Source organism: Lolium perenne, chromosome 6 (assembly GCF_019359855.2).
Source record: "Lolium perenne isolate Kyuss_39 chromosome 6, Kyuss_2.0, whole genome shotgun sequence".
In the NCBI taxonomy this organism is placed as follows: Eukaryota; Viridiplantae; Streptophyta; class Magnoliopsida; order Poales; family Poaceae; genus Lolium; species Lolium perenne.
Genome location: NC_067249.2, coordinates 99,117,659 through 99,123,256, shown reverse-complemented (window position 1 = coordinate 99,123,256; position 5,598 = coordinate 99,117,659). Strand labels below are relative to the sequence as shown.

Genomic DNA, 5,598 nt, shown 5'->3' with positions numbered 1-5,598 from the left:
TTGATTGGATTAAGATGAATTGCTGCGCTGAATTCTCCTTCTTTTTTCCTGAATTAGTGAAGGCTAACGACCAGCAATAACTACATTTTGTTTTCTAAATTGATTTTGCAGGCGAGAATAAGCTAGGGAGGTGGTCAGGCATACACATTGTTGTAACCAGTATTTTATAGTGAATTAAGGAAGTTGTTGCACGTATGCTTGGTGGTATTCATTTTTTGCAGATGTTACTATGATCTGAAGAGTGTATGCATGAGGCAGCTAGGAGTGTTCCATTAAATGTTTACTAGGAAATTTGCCCGTTGCACGTTGCAACGGGATAAAAACATAGACATCCCATATGGACCAAACTAAATATATCCCTTACTTCTTGTTGAACTATCATATACCATTAGATGATATATATAATGGTCGGTCTCACCGCGGTCGACTAAGCACTTGTTGTCCATCGTCCACTCTTTGTCATGTTTCGTGATGGCTCTTGCCTTGAAATTCTAGAGAATAAATAATATATAGCGCAGTTGGGCAACAACTTCTAGCTTGTCAATGTATGTCATCATGGGAGAGTAATGTAGAATGTGATTCCTGACATTGCCGGCCGGCTTCGCACGCCCTTCATATAGGCTCTATGAGGTTTTGGTGGTTTTCACCAGAGGTGCATAAGGCTTCCTCTATTTTTATCTTCAGCCACATGTAAACATATATAATGCCCAAGCATTGAAAGAAATAGCGATGTATAGCTCAAAAACATAATATTCTACTTTATTTTAATTTAAATGTGATTTAGTAAAAAATAACTCACACAGGAGAACTCAAAAGCCTGTCTACTTGTTTTGCCCCTGCTGTCTCTCCCTGGCGGCGGGCAGCCAGAACCCATCTCCACCGGCGTGAGATCTGGGCCCCTCTCCCTCCGCTTGCCGCTACGGTTGGCGGGGAGGGGAGGGGACCTCGTTCCTCCTCCGTTTTGTAGTTAGGGTTTGTCTGCTGTGGTGCGTCGTTGGGGTGGTGGGAGCGGCGCCCGGGCAAATAAATCTGCCACAACTCCACTCCCACACCAGCGGCGACCTTCACGGCGGCGTCTCGGAGTTGTTAGCAAAGTGTGCTTGTCGATCTTTCAGGTCGGCAGCTTGGTCTTCTCGCCGTTCTTCGGATGCGGCGAGATGCATTTCTCGACGTGTCACGGCGTTTGTCGTTGTCCACGGCGACGGCCGGGGGCCGGGCGAGGTGGTTCTTACGGAGCGAAGATGTTGGTCGGAGGTGGTGGATATGCCGTTCTTCTCCGACTTCGTCGATGGGAGGCGGCGTATCTTGGTCCAAAACGACACGGGGACGTCCCCGGTTGACGTGCCACGGACGACATGTGCCTCGCTGCTTGCGGCAGGCACATTCATCGACTCATAAAGCCTCTTTGGCGATGGTGCTTTTTTGGATCTTGCAATGGTGGAGGCTCGGCGTCTCTTCTTGCGTTCGTCTCGACGGCAGTGGATTTAGACGGCGGCCGCTGGCTATGGTGGTTGCAGGAAACTCTAAGGATCGTTTTGTATTTCTCGATCTTTTTAGGATTTTATCTGCAATTTCAGGATAATCATTTTATTCCGGTTTGTCTTTTAGTTTCCACATATGTTGCTTTATGTAACTTGGTTTTCGATTAATGAAATATGTGGTTGCTCTCAAAAAAAGCCTGTCTACTTTTGTTCAGCTGTCTCGCAGGCTCGCACCACCATGAGTGCATCAAATCCCATCCCCGGTGGATCGCAGCGCTTCTTCCTTCATGTGGCGTAGGGCTAGAGCAGCAGCCACTACGGCCTTGAGAAGAGGGTGGCGGCTCTCCATTGGTTCAGCTGGGGTGTGTGGCGTGCTCGATGTCCTCTTGATGCCGGAAGCGGGAGATAGATAACTCGCCGGCGACAACGATTGCGCGATTTTCTGATTGGATTTTATACTTGATACTACTAATCACGATGCACAAATGCACAATTGACCGGTAACCCCCTGGTCCGTGGACACTCGTTCCAATTGTTCACATAAAAGAGCTAGAATTGTTAGTTCCAACTGTCCATGAATCAATGGTAGAAAATCAGCTTAACCCATCAGTGCATTGACGAAATCTTCCAGCAAAGGCACTCACGTCTCGCTATACTTACAAGGTGCATAACTGATGTGGCAATCCATCTTGCAGATTGAGACGCGAAACTGGCCGGCTGCCTCGACCAGCAGTGCCAATCCATATCGCACCAGCCCGCCTTGGAAGCGACGCCAAGCATCTGCCCCGTCCGCGCACACCACGTATGCCATGTCTCCCAAGCATGCATGGCAAGCGGGCAGCGCCGCGCTCCATCTCGCATGGTGCCTCGAGCGCAGTATCTGCTCGTAGCGCTGCGTGGGCGCGTGGCGAGCACACCCGGCGTGTAGGCAGGCAGCAGGCACGGACGCCACCCTCTCGATCGTGTCCGACCTCCGCGCACGCGACCCTCTCTGCTCCGACCTCGCGCGAGCCGGTCAAAGCAGCCGCACGTGACATCTCGCTATGGGTTTGTCGCTGGATTGATTGGCAATCTCTTTCATTTTCGAGTTGGCCATGAGGTTGAAAGGTAAGCAGCCCGTCGAGCTCCAAACGAATCTGACATTGATCGGGGGACGACCTGTGTAGCTCTAATTGAATCTGATGCCGCGTGTAAACCCCGAGAACCGTGGCTGCATGATCTGCGTCCCCCCTACGAATCAGCGGACAGGGGACGGGCGCTTCTGGGAGAAAGTCAGGAGCCTTTTTATAGGTGGGCCGAGAAGGAAGAGCACGGGCGATGCTAGTTGTATTGTACCGTTCGCGGGCTCCCAAATCGCACGCAAGCGCAGACGGAACCGGTTAGTTTTGCCAAGCCGTTCTTATCCTTCTATCTCAAGCCATGATTGTTAAGTTGGAAGATTAAATCTGAAATCGTAGGAAACATAGGGACGCACGACGGGCGGACGGATACAACGACCAACGACGGACGACGGAAATCAAGACGGACCAGAGGGACGAAACCAAGGAAACACTATTTGCTTTAGTATTAGGTATAGATATAGATATAGATATAGATATAGATATAGACTATTAGTTTGCGATCGGTCGTACGTCGTCCGTCCTCGTGGTCGTTTTACACTTGGCCCCCTCAGAAATAGATATATCAATCTGCAATCCCTTCGCAAGTGAGGCCCCGCGCCCCCTGCTCATCACGGGATGGGCCGCCCCGTTCCCCTACTCCTTCCCTGAGAAAATCTTCCTCCTCATCTTCGTGGCGGCGGCGCGAGATCGAGTTCGTCACCCATGGCTGGCCTACCTATGGGATTGTAGCAGCGGCGAGATCCCTTCCCCGTTCGTTCGTATCCACGCCCTGCCACTGCTTGATAGCCTCCGCGCCTCTAGACCCTCGCCCCCTCCATGCTTCTAGAAATCGGTGCTTGGATCTGCGCTGCCGTCGGGGCGATTTGGTGGCCAACTGCACGAGTCAGCGACGCGGCTCCGCGGCAGAGGACGTCGAGGCCGTATTTGTCGGCTGCCGGCGTGTTCGGAACCGCTTCCAAACTCGCGGGGTCCAAACCGGCTCGACCTGGACAGCAGGGAAAGCTTTGCTGCTACGGCCCCCTCCAAGCTGATGGTCTAATCGGTGTTCCTGTTCAGGTCCAGCCAGCAAAGCCTCATCCATGCCACGCACACAGGTCGGCGAGACCGGTCGATCCATGCTCGGGCTCTCGGAGATCCCCGGCCGCACCGATGCGACCTGGCTCCTCTTGTTTTCAGCTTCCTCACGCTCAGACGGAGAGTGTTCGGTTTGGGCTTCCTTCTGTCTGCAAGGTAGCAGCTGCCTCAGCTCGAATTTATTTTCTTGTTGCATCGCTCATGTGATGCGATTGAACTGCAAGAGCCACAGTGGGAGCACGATTTTACTAGAGCTAGAGTTCTGGAGCAATGCTTTAATCCTTAAATAACATATCAGTGGACAAGCTAGGTTCCTAGGCTCAAGGCTCAGGTTGCTTGTGACATGGAGAATTTGCCTCCGTTTCTTTCTTCTGTCATATAAAAGTTAAGACGACGTTGTTGATTGCTCCGTATCTCCTACAACTCTATGTTTAGTATTTATGTTTGTTTTTATTCTATTTGATTAAAATTATAGTAGGCTCTGGATGCAATGCGTTGTCTAATGGTCCTAAAATTCTTAACATGTTTCACTTTGTGATTAATATAAAAAAGTATTACTACTTCATACTATTTGAGTAAAATTATACTTGGTGTTGGATGCAATGCGTTGTCTACTGCTCCTGAATTTCTGAATAATCTAAAAAAAATATTACTTCTATGCTCCTGAATTTCTGAATAATCTAAAACATGTTTCACTTCGTGAATAATCTAAAAAATGTATTTCTTCTATAAGAATGGTACAAAAACTGTACTTAATTAACAAATATCTCCCCAGTACCATCACTGGTGATGCCAACAATTTTTTTTTATGCTTATATGGATATTTTTGAATGACATAACATCAAGATATATATGAGAAACATCGGTACATACTTCTAAAACAATGGTACAATAAATATCGAGTTTTAAGTCAAACCAATTTTTTAAAATCCGTTGCAACGCACGGACAGTTTTGCTAGTCTGCTACAGTACGAGCCGCGACAGTAATGATTTGATAGGTTCAAGTACTTGCGTGTCTGTTAAAAAGGACAATGTTTAAAAGTTCAGTATTTTCAAACCCACATTTATCCAACGTCAGGTAAAGAACCACAGTTTTCCGCTGTTTCAGTTTTACAAAGAAAGGAGGGCTGAACAGTTTTTACTGCACATTCTACATGTTCTGCTATTGATCACTCCACTGATGAAAATCACTTTCTTGCAGATGGCTGAATGATCATAAAAAATTTCTACTTCTGCCTGCCTTCTATGCTAGAAACAACAAGCTTATAGGCTCAACTCGGCCTATCATCACTTCTCCATTTTGGCAAGTGTCAGATTCTTTCGGACGATGGTCATAAGAGTTTTCGGATGATGTCAGGTTGCTTTTACATATCGCCTTTTTTTTTCTGTTTGCAAACAGTAGGTCAGTGATGAACACTTCTGCATCTCGCGTTTTTAGTTAAACAATAATATACAAGTTATATGTACCGACATCTCCCGCAAACACTTAAATGGCTAGAGAAGAAAAGTTTGAGACACTAAAATAGGAAGGAGTATTGCACTATTTTAGAAAAACCAACATCTAAAATTCTCACCTTCAACTGATAGTGTGGTGCATAAGTAGAGTGGCAACGATATTTTTCCTAGGGTGTCTACATATATTCTCACCTTCACATTCACCTTTGATTTGTGGGTAACCTTGATCTGATGAGTAAGAATCAACGGCTTTTCGAAAAAGACTTATTTGCTTGAAGATGCAGCCATTTCAATATTAACCTAAAAATAAATAGAGAGTTCACAAAAACAAGTCTGGTGACGCCAATCAAGAATGAGCATAATCGGTAGGACCTATCTTTGATGCCTACAAAACCGATATTTCTTTGTGTTACTAGACATGGTAGAGTTGTGGAGATAATATAGGTTTAATGGCAGAGTTCAAGGCT

At 47.0% G+C, this 5,598-nt stretch overlaps 1 long non-coding RNA gene across 1 annotated transcript; it reads left to right on the top strand.

The window, feature by feature from the left end:
* The first annotated feature begins 3,204 nt into the window (after positions 1-3,204).
* On the top strand, positions 3,205-5,146 carry LOC127307406 (uncharacterized). The gene is made up of 2 exons (XR_007855532.2): positions 3,205-3,832; positions 4,878-5,146. It is a non-coding gene; the product is annotated as an uncharacterized lncRNA (long non-coding RNA).
* Positions 5,147-5,598: the final 452 nt, after the last annotated feature.